General features: G+C 47.3%; 1 long non-coding RNA gene across 2 annotated transcripts in view; it reads right to left on the reverse strand.

Moving 5' to 3' along the window:
- Positions 1-14200, reverse strand: part of LOC123479537 (uncharacterized) — a 29479-nt gene extending 15279 nt beyond the window's left edge. For both annotated transcript variants that reach the window (XR_006655175.2, XR_006655174.3), the window contains exon 1: positions 13999-14200. This is a non-coding gene — a long non-coding RNA (uncharacterized lncRNA). The remainder of the gene's footprint in view (positions 1-13998) is intronic.
- Between the last annotated feature and the right edge of the window lie 325 nt (positions 14201-14525).

The following is a 14525-nucleotide window of genomic DNA, read 5'->3' on the forward strand; positions in this document are numbered from 1 at the left end:
GAGTTTAACACAGAGCATTAGTGATACAGGAGTTGGGATTGCTGTAGGAGCAAACGTGGAAGGTCAGGATGCCTACAGGTTTGTACCTGCAGGAAACAAAAAGGAACCTGAGTTACGAAGAGCCCACACTCTCCAGCTGTTGGCGGCTGTGGTCACTGCTGCCACCACTGCTACCATTGTAATGCAGAGAGTTGCTACCACATGCCCCGTCCCCCCAAAAAGCTTCTTCCATATCCCCCTTCCAAACTCCCACCTTTGCCTCTCATTGGCAGAACCTAAGAGGTCAAAGTCTAGGAATATAGTTTTCAGACTTGCAACCCCCACTTCAGAGGATGGTGTAGATGGGCAAGTGGGAGACACAGGCATGACCCAGCACAGTCCACAGCTTTAACTCCTCAGCATCCATGCCACGCATATTTAAACTTCCAAGTGACAGCCATCACTATGCCCCACGCTTCTGCCTAGCAAGAAGCAGCCATTGCTCTTATGAATGAGAACACACTCACCTTCTCCAAAAACATTGCACACAAATCCCACTAGTCCCTGCCTCTGTCTCTGGGCAATGTTAATTCCTCTTCTAGTTCAGTCGCCAATCCCACCCGAACTTTCTGTTACCTAGAAACCATATTGTTACATTATACACCATTAACGTTTCTTATGTAAATGATTAGGGAAAGACAGGAGGAAAAATAATTAAGGTATACAACAAGGAAGGAAATGTGCACACCTGTAACCGGTCACTAGGCCTCCTTGGATGTCAGAATTTCTGTGTTTGTAGGACACAGATATGTGGCAGTTCTACACATGTTACTTTGGGGCTCAGATCCAGACACTCCAGTCCCCCCCATTGCTGTTGAGAACCAAAGCTACGGGGCAGGTGGGCGTGCAACAAGACATCACTCACTGGTAGAATCAGGGAAACTGCAGTCCACTCCGCAGGGGCCTAAGTGCAGAAACCCAAGCCCCACACATCACCCAACACTGTGGTTAACGCCGTAGCTTCTGGAGCCAACGAGCCAACCCAAGTCCAGCTTGTCCTTCTTCCTAGAGGTGTGGGCCTGGCCAAGTTCCTGACCCCCCAGTGTCTCGCCTCTGTAACAGAGGACTAAAGGAGACCATCAGTGTCAAGCATTCCATAAATGTCAGCTATTAGGGTTAATAGCTGTCACTGTGAATATTTTTTATGTCTGAGGGCAGTCCAGAAAAGACTACTTACAGTTACTTGGGTTTTAAATTAATGTTCAATTCATTAAAATAGAAATAATCTAGTTATTCTTAGGCTGTTACGTCCAGTTCACGAATCTTCTGTTTATAAATATGGCAAGATAAGAACAGTGACCTTCAGTTTTCCTGGACTAATGTCCTATTACTCAACTTGAAGGCCATAAGCTTCAAGAATTATTTGCAAACTTAATTCATTAAATTCCCCTAAACACTTTGAACTGCATTTATAAATGTAATATATTATATTTCCTTTGTAAGTACTTCAGTTGCCTAACAAAGCAAACATTTGACTCTAACAAGCATATAATAAGATGTAACAATATCTCCAAGTAATAAATTCTTATTAGCCTAAGAAATAAAATGTGTTAAAGCGCCAGTTTTCTTTAAAATCCCATTAATATTCACTAAAAAAATGGAGTCAAATTTCTTTTTCTTCGTCCAACTTGAAGTCATAATATTAAATTCTACTATATATTTCAAACTAGAAGCATCAGGCTGAGCTGTTCGTCTTTAATATGTTAAATTCTCTTGACTACTACAATATTTTAAAAATACAAATATACACAGGGTACTCCTATACTTTTAACATAAAAGTTTGATCCTTAGAGCTTAATTTGTTTTGTCACCTGCATGTTTAAACCCAAACTTTCCCGGGTTAGAGAAGGGCCCTTGAAGAAGCAGATGCACCCTGTCTAGTAGGCCGAGGGCGCCGCCCTCAGGGGGCTGGGGGCACCAGACTGGCTGCTGATGGCCCGGTATGGATGGTTTGGGCCAGAGCTTCAAGACAGGGCTGAGAGCTCCAGAATCCAGAGAGCTGGACCCTCCAGTTCTTCTTCATTATACTTGGGATGACAACGGGACCCCAGCTTCATTCCTTTCAGATAGGATTGGCTTTGCAACCCATGCTCTGGGAACATTTAGCCCCTAATCCAACTTTCTGTGACTTCTTTGTCAACTTTTATTGATTCAGTTGGAGAGTTAGCATGCCCATTCCCCATGACCACCCCTCTGCTGCCCAACCCTATGCCTCCGCACATGCTGCTGCCTAGCGCAGTGTTTAGAGAAGGAACTTACCCAGAGATAGTCGTTTACTGTTTGATCTTGATTTTCCTCCCCCTGTTCAACCTACTTTCTTCCTTTTATTTTCAGGATCTTCGGCAATTTAAGGAGATTAGGATGGGGGTTGGTGAGAGGAGAAAGACGTGGTTTGGGGACAACTCAGTGGCCAGGAGTAGCAATGCCCACCAAGAAGGGGACAAGGCCTCAGGTGCAGGGCTGGGCTGGGGGCATCAGGGGAGGGAGTGGACCTGGCCCAAGGCCAGGGCTGCCAATCTTGACCAGGCGGCGGCAAAGCCCCTGACGCTTGGATGCGGAGCTCTCACAGTGGCCTTGACGCAGTGAGAATTTAAACAGCCTGCCCCCCACCCCAATTTTCTAGCATCACATTAGACTCCGGGGCTCTTGCACAGACCCAGGGAAGAAGAGCCCCACTCCCACCTCCAAGAGCAAGAAAGAATAAATTTTTCCACAGTCCTGGCAGAGGTGGGATCAGATCTAATCTGATTTTAGTGAAATAAAGAAGAGTGCTATTTCCAGTACACCCGACTTCTGTTATATTTGCATGAAGTGCTTCTGTCTGGAGGAGGAGGAAGAGCCCTGCAGGATGGGTCTGGCTCAGCCATTCAGTAGCTGCGGGACTCTGAGCAACTTCATTTCTCTGGCCTTCAGCTTTCTCATTTGTAAAATAGGATTGAGCTTTCCATCTACCAGGCTCCTTCCCAGTCTGGGCCCGGCTCTCTAGCCTGAGTCCAGGGCTGTGGAGGAGGGCTCCCCATGGGAATGTTAGAGTCACTCTCGCTCTGTGCGAAGGAGCAGCCTGTGCTGGCCCAGCATGGCCAGCAGAGGGCACTGCCACACCGTGCAGACTGCTCCCGACTGGGACTGAAGGAACAGGGCTGTATGGAAGCAGGATGTGGCATCCATCCCTCTTTCAGTGGAGCGGTCTAGATACCCAGACTCTCAGGTCTGGCCAGCCTGTAGGCATACAGTGACATGTCTCCAGGTTTCCTGTCCCCTGAGGCTCCCACTCACAGGTCCTCAAACCCCTCAGCTCTGTGACCTGTTTGGAAGTCTCTGGGGTCTCTCCCACGTGGTCACAAACCAGTCTTCACTTACAGGACCCCACTGCAGCTCTGCCTAGCATGTGGGGTGTTTCATATGGCACCTGTGGCACCCCAGACTTAAAGCATCTTCTACCTATACAAATGGTCCCCTCCCCCAGGGGTCAAAGTTGACAAATGGTCAAGGCAGAAAACACCCTCCCCCTCTGGGAGAAGGGTGAGCACTCAGCTCTGAGTCCTGTAGGGGCCGGACCAGGAAATGCTGGCCTTCTCATCATTAATTCCCGCCTGCTCGCAGCTGGGACTGAGTCACTGGGTCATTCCCGCAGGCCCAGCTCTCAAATGATCTCAAGAATCCAGGTCACCCCCAGTGTGTGACTCCCACGTAATGAAATGACACTTCAGCTCTGACAGTGTTCCAGGGCCTCTCGTGCCTCTCATGTCACTTAACCTTGAGAAAATGAGACAGCATCACCCCTGTGGGGAAACAGGCTCAGGAGCGGCTGAGTGACTGGCCCGAGACCTCACAGAACTGCAGTGTGAGGCCTCAAACCCAGACCCCCGTTTCCAAAAGCCGTGTGATTCCTACAATACTATCAAGTCCCTCGAGTGTGGGCACTGGGGGGTCGAGCTGCTTGGGGGAAGCCAGATGGGGGTGCTAACTACCCAGCAGAAGTTTGGAGGGTCCCCCCACACAGGTACAAGCTGGCACAGCTCAAGCTGAGGTTGGTGTCTGGTAGAGCACAGACAGGCCTGGAGAACAGATGCCCCCCGCAGGCTGCTGGTTTGAGGCAGCCCAGCCAGAAGGAGCTCATCCCTGTGAGGTGTCTGTCCTTCCCTGAGACTCAGCAAGGCTCCTGGGAGGCCCTGATGACAGGGCCACTAAGTGGGAGTTGGAGGCAGGGGCTGGCAGGGCCCCACAAGCACCCATGAGTGAGGGAGCCAAGGTAACATCTCACTGCGCTGGCTTTTTCCTGGGCTGGCAGCAGGTGTCAGGAACACCGGGCCGATGCCCACTTTGTCACCCAATTCCTTCAAGCAAGCTGGCGGGAGCCCCTCTTCTGCCTCCTTCACACAGGGATGTCACCCAACGCCCTAGATTTGTCATCAGTGAAAATTAATTTCCCCCAAGTCAGGGGTCCTGCCCTGCACAAGAGACTGGGCCAGACCTTCAGGGATCTTGATGAGGGACCAGAATGAGCAGGACAGACACATCCACAGACCAGAGTGGCCCAAGATCAAGGAGTTGGAAGACCTGAAGTTGCAGGGGGTGGGGAAGGTGTTGCAGCTCAGAGAAGAAATGAGCCTCCTTGGAGGGGGTGGCAAAGAAGGACCTAACGAACAAATAGTCAGAAGGCAGAGCTTTGCACCAAGGGAAGGGGCTGAGCCAAAGCCAAGAGGTGGGAGTGGGGATAGCAACTCAGACCCAGGGAGATGCACTGCTGGCTGCAGTAGGGTGTGCTTGGAGACACTGGCAGGAATGAAGCTGGGAAGGCAGGCTGGGGGCTGGGTGTGCGGATGCCACGGGCACATACAGCTGACCAGCAGTTCAGTGCCAGCAAAGCACCTAAGACTCTGAAACAGAGTACACGGGTTCAAATTCTGCCCCAGCCAATCACCACCTGTGTGACCTTGAGTAAGTCAGTCAATTTCTGTTGTTTTAGCTTCTCATCCATAAAATGTGGTTAAAGTACTACCTCATGGGGCTACTGTGAGGATTAAATAAATTAAGATGTATGCAGCACGGAGCATGCGCCTAGCATACACTGGTGCTATGGCTACTACTTCATAGGAATAATAGGAACAGCCATCATTTGGTGAGCACCTATGATGTGCCAGATTCAGAGCTGGTTCCCTCCCTACATCATCTCTTTAATGTTCCCAGAAAACCTGTGAAGTGGCTTTCCATTATTACACCCATTTTACAGACGCCCACAGTCACAGGGATGCACAGTAGTGAGTGGGGTCCCACCAGTCCTGCTCCGCTCCAAAGGCCGGGGCTTCTGACCCCTAAGTCACCGGAGATCCTGAGCCGCAGCTGTCTGTGGGGAGGAGGAGCCTAGGCCTGGGGGGCGTGAGGTTTATGGAGTATCGGGACCCTGCCCCAGCTTTGTGGGGGGAGGGGGGTCTGTTCCCCACACTCCTCCCTGTGTCCACACCCTGGACACTTGGTTTTGGGCGACACATCAATGTTTAAAACAGAGCCAGGCGAAAGGAGTGGAACCCTTAACAGTACAAACGTGTCCCTCGCCGCTCCCGACTCTCTGGCAGGCGCCCGCGCACAGACAGAAGTTGTGTACACAGGATTTTAGTGTTTCCTCTCCGGCTCCAGCCCCAATTTGAGGGCCTGTAAAAGCTTGAATGGCGTCCAGTGCGGCGTGGTTTGCCTGAGCGCGGCTCCAGCGCAGCCGGAGCGGCCCACACAGGGCCAGGCGCCCGCGGGGGCGCTGGGGGAGGGGCTCAGGGGGTGGGGAACGGGGTGGGAGGCGGAATTCGATGACCGCCTGACCCTGTCCTCCCCCTGTGCCCCGAGATAGAAAGGGTGGGCTGGAACCCTCTATCACTTTGGGTGGGGGGCGGGGAGCTCGGAGCACTCCCGGTACCCCCTGAGGCTTTTCTAGTTTGAGTTTCAAACGTGCCCTCAGCACCGCGGCCCCTGTCTGCAATCACCCAGTCTTGGTTCCCTGACTAGCGGCGTGAGTCTGTGCAGCTCACCCTCTTTGGTTCTCAGTCCCCTCATCTGCAAAAAGGGGTCGCTGGGGCTCCATCTCGGGCCCCCACTGGCTCCAGCTTCAGCTGCAGCTCCAGCTCTTACATCTTGGAGTCCAAGGAGACTGCGCCTGGGGCTGCCGGGCAGGGTTCTCTCGGAGGGAGGGAGGCCTGGCTGTCCGCACCAGTCAGTAAGGAGAGAAGTGTTTCAGGGCCAGGAACCTAGACCAGGGGAACCCTGTGTGCAAGGGACTGGTCAGGGCCTTCCAGGGGTCACCCACACTCCCAGCACAGCGCCCTCGGTGGAGACAGCTCAGGTCACACAGGGCCTGGGTCTCACACAGGGAAGTCACGGTAACCATATTCAACCTGAACTTGATACAATCGCTGCTCTGCAAACCCCAAAGCTCCAGAGACCAACCATGTGTGTCCACGCACGAGTGTCATTTTTGGGGGCTAAATCTGTCGTGAGCAGAACTCATTTGGTGACTTGAACTGACACTTAATTTGTGTTTATCCCTTTGACAGGGACTATTCATACATTGCATTAATAAATACTATTAATATTAATGTGTTTGATTACAGGGGACTGCCCTCCACACTACTGGTGAGGAGTTACATAATAAACACAATAGCACTATATTACTCTTCTAACGTGCCTTACAAAAAAAAAAAAAAAAAACACTTTAAAAGCTTCTAGCCCCAAGGGTTTCAGGTAAAAAATACTATGGATCACTGAAAACCACAAACCAAAAAGACAGAGTGAGAGAGAAATGGCAATAGCAATAATTCAAGTGGTTCTGTGATGCATTCCAAACAGTGACACACCCATCTCAGTTCCTGGAGGCCATGATATTGGGAACATCTTGTAAATGTAAGAATGACTTTGGTATTTAAACATATGGATGCTTAGGAAGTCTAAGCCACAGCAATCAGACAAGAAAAAGAAATAAAAGGCATCTAAATTGGAAAGGAAGAAGTAAAACCATCATTATTTATAGATGACATGATACTATATAGAGAGAAATCTAAAGATTCCAGAAAAAAAAATTATTGGAACCAATAGATGAATTCAGTAAAGTAGCAGGATATAAAATTAGTATTCAGAAATTGGTTGCATTTTCATATACCAATAACAAACTATCAGAAAGAGAAATTAAGAAAATAACTGCATTTACAATTGCATGAGAAAATGCCTAGGAATAAATTGGAATAAATTTAACTAAGGAGGTAAAAGACCTGTACTCAGAAAATTATAAGACATAAAAAAAGAAGAAATTGAAGAAGATACAAATGAATGAAGCACATACCATGCTCATGGTAAGAAGAACTAACATTGTTAAGCTGTCCATACCGCCCAAAGCAATCTATAGATTCAATGCAATCCTTTTCATTATACCAGTGGCATTTTTCACAGAACTAGAACTAAAATTTATACAGAACCACAAAAGACCCTGAATAGCCACAGCAATCTTGAGAAACAAGAACAAAGTAGGAGTTATTATGTTACCTAATATCAGACTATGCTACAAAGCTATAGTAATAAGAACAGCATGGTACTGGCATAAAAACAGACACATAGATCAATGCAACAGAATAGAGACACTAGAAAAAACATAAACCCATACCTATACAGTCAATTAATCTGTGACAAAGGAGGCAAGACTATGCAACGGGAATAAAAACAGTGTCTTCAACAAGTGATGCTGGGAAAACTGGTCAGATACATACAAAAAAAATGAAATGAGACTATTTTGTTATACCATATACAAGGATAAACTCAAAATGGATTAAAAGCTTAAATGTAAGACCCAAGACCATAATACTTCTACAAGAAAACATAGACAGTAAACCCTCTGACTTTGCTTTTATTTATATTTCTTTTAGCTATGTTTATTTGGGCAAAGGGTAGAAAAAGTTAAAACTAAACTGAACAAATGGGACTACATCACACTAAGAAGATTTTGCACAGCAAAGGAAGCCATCAACAAAATGAAAAGACAGCCTACCAATGGGAGAAGATATTCACCAATGGTACATCCGATATACCCAAAATATATGAAGAATTCATACAAGTTAACACCAAAAAGGCAATTCAATTTAAAAACAGGAAGAAGACCTGAATAGATATTTATCCAAAAAAAAAAAAAGACATGCAGATGGCCAATAGACATATGAAAAAATGCTCACTGTCACTAATCATCAGAGAAATGCAAGTTAAAACCACAATGAGGTATCACCTCACACGTCAGAACAGCTTTCACCAATAAATCAACAAACAACAAGTGTTGGTGAGGATGTGGAGAAAAGGGAGCCCCATGCACTGTGGGTGAGACTGCAAAGTAGTGCAGCCACTATAGAAAACAGTGTGGAGTTACCTCAAAACACTAAAAACAGAACAGCCTTATAACCCAGTTTAACTGCCTTAAAATTCTGCTTTTGGATATTTATCGGAAGAAGTCTAAAACACTAATTTGAAAAGATATATGCATCTCTATGTGTATTGTAGCTTTATTTACAATAGCCAAGGTGTGGTAGCAACCTGAGTATCCACTCACAGACAAATGAATAAAGAAGATGAGGTGCATGTATACAACAGAACAGTACTCGGCCATAAAAAGAACGAAATCTTACCATTTGCAACAAAATGGATAGACTAGATGATATTATGCTCAGTGAAATAAGTCATACAGAGAAAGACAAATACCATATGATTTCTCTTGTGTGTAGAATCTAAAGGACAAAATAAACAAACAAACAAAACAGAAATAGAGTCATAGGTACAGAGAACAAACTGACGGTTGCTCAAGGGGATGGGGATGGGGGGACAGGTAAAAAGGTGAAGGGATTAAGAAGTACAAACTGGCAGTTACAAAATAGTCAAGGGGATGGAAAGCACAGCTTAAGGAATACAATCAATAATGTTGTAAAACTATATATGGTGTCAGGTGGGCACTAGACTCATTGAGGTATCACTTTGTAAGTTGTATAAATGCCTGAACATTAGGCTGTACACCTGAAACAAATATATTGGATGCCAGCTGTAATTGAAAAATAAAAATAAACATAAAGCCACATTTTAAAAAAACAAATGATGTTAACCAAGCTTACAGAACATGGGAGTGGAGTGTAACAGTGAGTGCTTCTGCGCATCACCAAAGAGAAGGCTTTTTGTGCGTATCATTGGTGCCACTTCATCGGAGGACCCCTTCAGCCGATTACCTGGGTCAGGTGAACCTTACTAAGGTACCAAAATTGAGATTCTGCTGTTCTGAGTGGGTGAAAACAGGAAAGCCCCAGTCCCTTCCCTCTGAGTAGCCTTCTGTCCAAGTGAGGCCTGGTTCTGTCTGCATGTGTGACCATGGCTGTCTTCAGGGAGAAATGACATCATTAAACAGCATAGGACAAGATGATATGTGTCCATCTCAGCTCTGTTGCCACCTCTGTTCCTGAGGCGGGCAGATCCCAAGAAGGAAGGGAAGTTCAGGTTTGGACACAGCTTACGGGGGGAGGAGTAGGAGTCGAAGGCATCTAGATTGAAAGCAGCTCTGCTTCTCTGATGCTGGAGTAAAGAGCTCATCCCTGTTGTTTGCAGTCAGCCCGCTGTGCAGCAGGGTGAGTGAGGACCAGCGAGGCGGGGCCTCTTGGATGTGGGAAAATTCTGACCACCTGCAACACGCGCTAGCTTCATCCTGCCAAGCTCTGACAAACTCCTTCTGGGCATAACTACCCAGGTACAGTATTAAGGAGAGTAGCATGTGTTAAATTGTACTAAGGAAAATTTCATTTTGCAGGGTATATTTGTTAGGATAAAACTTGGCTGTTGTGACAGAGATCCAAAGCTTCCCGAATGTTCCTCTCATTATGGCACACAGAGAAAATGATAACAATTATATAGCTCACTCCGGTGAAAGCATAAGGCTGCTTGTGTGCACAGGCCACCGGCCCAGGGTTGGAGGTGACCAGTAGCTTCACACACCTGTAACCCATTTACACACACCAGGGAGGCCTAACATTGGCTGGGACGTTCTGCCTTAATTAATACAGATGTTTATTTTCCTCTCATATATTGTAGAAGATTGAGTTGTTAACTGACTCTGCTCCATGAAGCCATCAAGGGCCCAGACCCCACCTAGGTGGTTGCTCCTCCATCTCTAGCATTTTGCCCTCATCTGCAAGATCCATGTTGGCGCACAGCACATCCACCTTAGATCCAGACAGAGGGTAAAGGGGAAAGGCGGTCCCCTTCATCCTGTTAAGGGCATGTATTAGTTGTCTATTGCTGCATAATAAATTACCCCCAAACTTAGTTGCTTAAAATGATAAACATTAATATCTCAGTTTCTGTGAGTCAGGAATTCAGAGGTTGCCTGAAGATGTCAGTTGGGACCACAGCCATCTGAAGCCTAGACTGGGCCTTAAGGATTTGCTTCCAAAACGACACTCCCATGGCTGTTGGCAGAACGCCTCTGTTCCTTGCCATGTGGGCTTCTCCATAGGGCTTCTTCATTGTCTTCATGTATGGCAGCTGGCTTTCCCAGACTGGATGACAGGTTGAGAGAGAGAGAGAGAGCGAGAGAGAGCGAGGAGGAAGCCAACTCTTTCTTCTGCCCTAATCTCGGATGTCACACACAATGACATCATTCTATTCATGAGAAGCAAGGCACTAAATACAGTGCACACTTAAGGGGAAGGGAATTAGGCTTCACCATTAATGAAAGGAGTGTCAAAGACTCTGTGGAGCTACATAAAACACCACAGTGCATATATACCCAGGAGGTTCAATACTTACCTCTTTTGCTCACAGCCCATTGGCTAGAACTCAGTCACATGACCACAGAGTCCATGGAGAGCTGGGATATATTGTCTTTATTGTCCGTGGCTATGCACCCAACTGAAAATTGTTGATCTATTACTAGGAGACAGAATGAAGTCCCTGTCTCAGTAGAAGTAAAAATGAAGATATACTAGGAGAAAAAAAAATCCTGTGGAATATAATTTACGTTTTAGGAGAGGAAAAACATGTTTTTCATCATTGGCATTATTTAAGATGCTCATGACATGTGGGTGAGTGAACAACTCAGGTTGAATAACAGCATGATCACATTTAAGACCATTTGTAATGCACGTATCTCAATGGGTGTGGAGGCAGAGTGTGGAAGGATGTTCGCCAGCACAGTAAGTGCTGAAGTCAGGTTGTTGAATTAATGACAATATTTTCATACATTTCTATGTCATTTCCTATATCATCTACAGTTTTTACAAAAACGGAAAAAGCTATAGAAATATCTCTTTGTGTTCTTTCTAATCAACCCACCTCCCCAAGCTGGTCTAGAGAAGGTGGGTCTGTGAGGAATTCCTGAGCGTCCTACAGTGAGTCTCGCTGGTGAATCTGTCAGCTCTGAGACAAGCCAAGTACAAGGCAGGTAGGAGGGGCAGGGCCAGGGCCCTGGTCGGGCAGTCAGGACGTGCCGGTGGGTACCACACCCTGGCATGAAGTCACAGCTGGGACCGTGGGTTGGGGAGGGTCATGCCAGGAATCATGAGAGTAAAAGTCGGAGGCTAGAGAGTCAGGCCAGGGGGTGGTGCCTGAGGGGGTGCACCAGCATCTGGACACAGGCACACCTGGGCTGAGGACCGTGTTCCTGGTCCCGACAAGCCCCAAGGTCCAAGAAGAAAAGAGATTCCAGAAAGGGATGAGAGCCAGTGCAGGTTGAAAGGCCCCAGGTGCCCAGCCAGAGCACACTGCTAGGCAGGAGCACTAAGCATTCCAAGCGGAATGCAGCTGCAATGCAGCCACAACACAGCTGGGAAGCATGTCACTGCCCCAACAAGAGAGGCCTCTGCGGGGCCCACGCTGACAGCACTGCTTTCTGCCCATGGAGGATGGGTGATCTTGCCAGCCAGCTCTGATCTGTGACTAGTAGCTCCCTGGGCTACTTGGTTGAGAAAGGCTGAGTCTGGGCTTTGGCGTGATGGATTAGTGATGTCTGCCAAGGCACAGAGGCAAGGGTTGTAACCCGAGTGCCATTATCCCAACAGCTCATCCTTTTCCATTAGGGCTTCACAGTCACCTTCCTTGCCTGCCTCCCATAATACGAAAAAATTACCCACAATCCTCTCCCTGTGTTTTGTTTGATTCACTGCTAGAGTTTCTAGATACAGAGAGCCTTTTTATGTAGCTGTCATCAAAAGTACATCCGAACTGTAAATGCTTTTTCCATTGGGCATTACAGCACAAAGATTTTCTTATGATTGTTTTTAATATCTTTTCTTTTTTTAAATAACACCAGTTTATCATAGAAAATACAGAGAACCAACATTTTTCCTGGGGAAAAAACATTAAAATAGCTTTAGTTCTAAAACACGTGGGGGAACCCCAGGGCATGTCAGGCAGTGGCAAACCAAGAGTGTGCTCACTCTGGAGCAAGAGCTTTGGACCCGCCATAACTCTGAGAACTATCTGGGATTTTTGGTTAAGAAATGTAGATGCCCTGTGCACACTTGTAAGAAAAGCTCAGCTGTCCCACCCAACTCCCCCCAAAAGACCAAAACAAATTCACAGAAATAGAAATTCAAGTGGTCAATAAACAAGAAGCATGCTCTTCTCTAATTAGTCGGGGAAATGAGAATGAAAACAATGAGATGCCCTCCCCTTCCCCCAGCACACTGGCAAGGCTCCATGGGCCACGGCATCCAGCACAAGTGGGAAATGCGCATAAATTACTACAACTTCTGGAAAAACAATCTTGGAAAACAATCTAGAGTTGTTTATTAAAGTTAAAAACACTTTGTATGAACATTTGAAAGAACAACCTGACTTCCAGAACCTACTCTACAAAAGTGAAAACACCAGAACATGAAAATCTGTGTACAAGGACATCTATTGAAGAACCCATTCATTTGTTCAACAAATACTTGTTGATCAGCTACTAAGCCAGGCACTGTTCTAGACACCAGAGAGACAGTGAAAAATACAAACAAAAGCCTCTGATCCCGTGCAGCTTACCTTCCAGAGGAAAGACATAATCAATAAACAAATATATTTAAAAGACATAGCATGTCAGTGGATGATGAGTACTACAGAGAAAAATAAAGCAAGGAAGAGAGAATGCCGAGACAGTGGGGTGGGGTGCGGGTTGCAATTTAAAGGACAGTCATCAGGGAAGGCCTCACTGAGAAAGTGGCATTAGATCAAAGAACTGAATACATGCGGGACCAGCCATGGGATACTTATGGGCGGATGGAGGGAACAGGCAATGCAAAAGCCCAGAGGCAGCCTGGGTCTGGGTGTCAATGAACCACAAAGAGGACTATAGGAGACAGCGAGGTCACAGAGGTAACAGGGGCAGGGGATGCAGGCCTTGGAGGTCGTTGTAAGGACTTGGCTTTGCTCTGAGTGGGATCTAGCCATCTCTCAGCTGCAAATATGCATTTGTAAATCAACAGCCTACAAGGAGCATGACACCATGAGTGAGGAAAGAGACAGAACAGAGTCCTGAGGGCTGAGCCCCGGGGCATGCCAGCAAGCAAAGGAGGCTGAGGTGGAGCAGCCCTCCTTAGGAGCAACTAGGAGTAACCCAGAGAGATTGAATTCTAGTTGAGGGAGGGGGATGGGCTGTGCCAATTGTGCCGATAGGTCAAGTCTGATGAGAACCCTGATGGCCGTGGACTTGGCATCGTAGACCTCCTGAAGGAGAATGACTGAAAGATGCCAGCCCTGGGAAGGACTTCGATCATTGAGGGTGGATACGTGGACAAGCCCGCAAGGAGGGAAGTGCAAGGCCACTGAGAGTGAGGAGGAGCAAGAGGGCAGCAGCTGACAGACCCTGAGGAGCAGTTGCAGTGGGCAGCTGCGTTTCTCCAGAGAACAATAGAGTACCCTGTGTCCTTGAGCTCTGAGGAGGCGCCTCTCACCAGGGCCAGGAGGAAAGCAGATTCCTACCTTAATTAAGTCTCATCAACAGCAAGTAGGTGCTTGCCAAGCTGATCCAGGCCTGCCTCTGAGGAAGCATCCAGGCAGCAGGAACAGGCGCTGGCTCCTTGGGAAAGTGCTCAGACCCAGAGGAGGAAATGAGTCCCTGACCAAGCGCCGGGCCAGAGGAAGGCCACAGCCCTGGGAGGGGCCCCGAGGGCCTGGAGAGAGGACAGGCTGGCCAAGGTCAGTCCTGAGTGGAAAAGCAGATGGAATGAAATGCCTCTTCTCACTGTGGGTGATGCCTAGTGGGGCAGGGCAGCCTTAAAATGGTGAATCAAGAGTAGAAGTTAAGCAGATTTTTCACTCAGCCTGGTGTTGAGTAATATTTTCTAGAGAGAGAGAATTATGTAGCTAGAAGAGGCTTTAGTCATCACATCCTCCAACTACATATTTTTCAAATGGAGAAACTGAGGCTCAGAGAGGGGAGTGATTTATCCTGGGTCACACAGCCAGTGAGGACCAGGGCTGAGAACCAGCATGTAGGACCCTAGCAC

The sequence above is a fragment of the Desmodus rotundus genome, chromosome 5 (assembly GCF_022682495.2).
Source record: "Desmodus rotundus isolate HL8 chromosome 5, HLdesRot8A.1, whole genome shotgun sequence".
Classification (NCBI taxonomy): domain Eukaryota; kingdom Metazoa; phylum Chordata; class Mammalia; order Chiroptera; family Phyllostomidae; genus Desmodus; species Desmodus rotundus.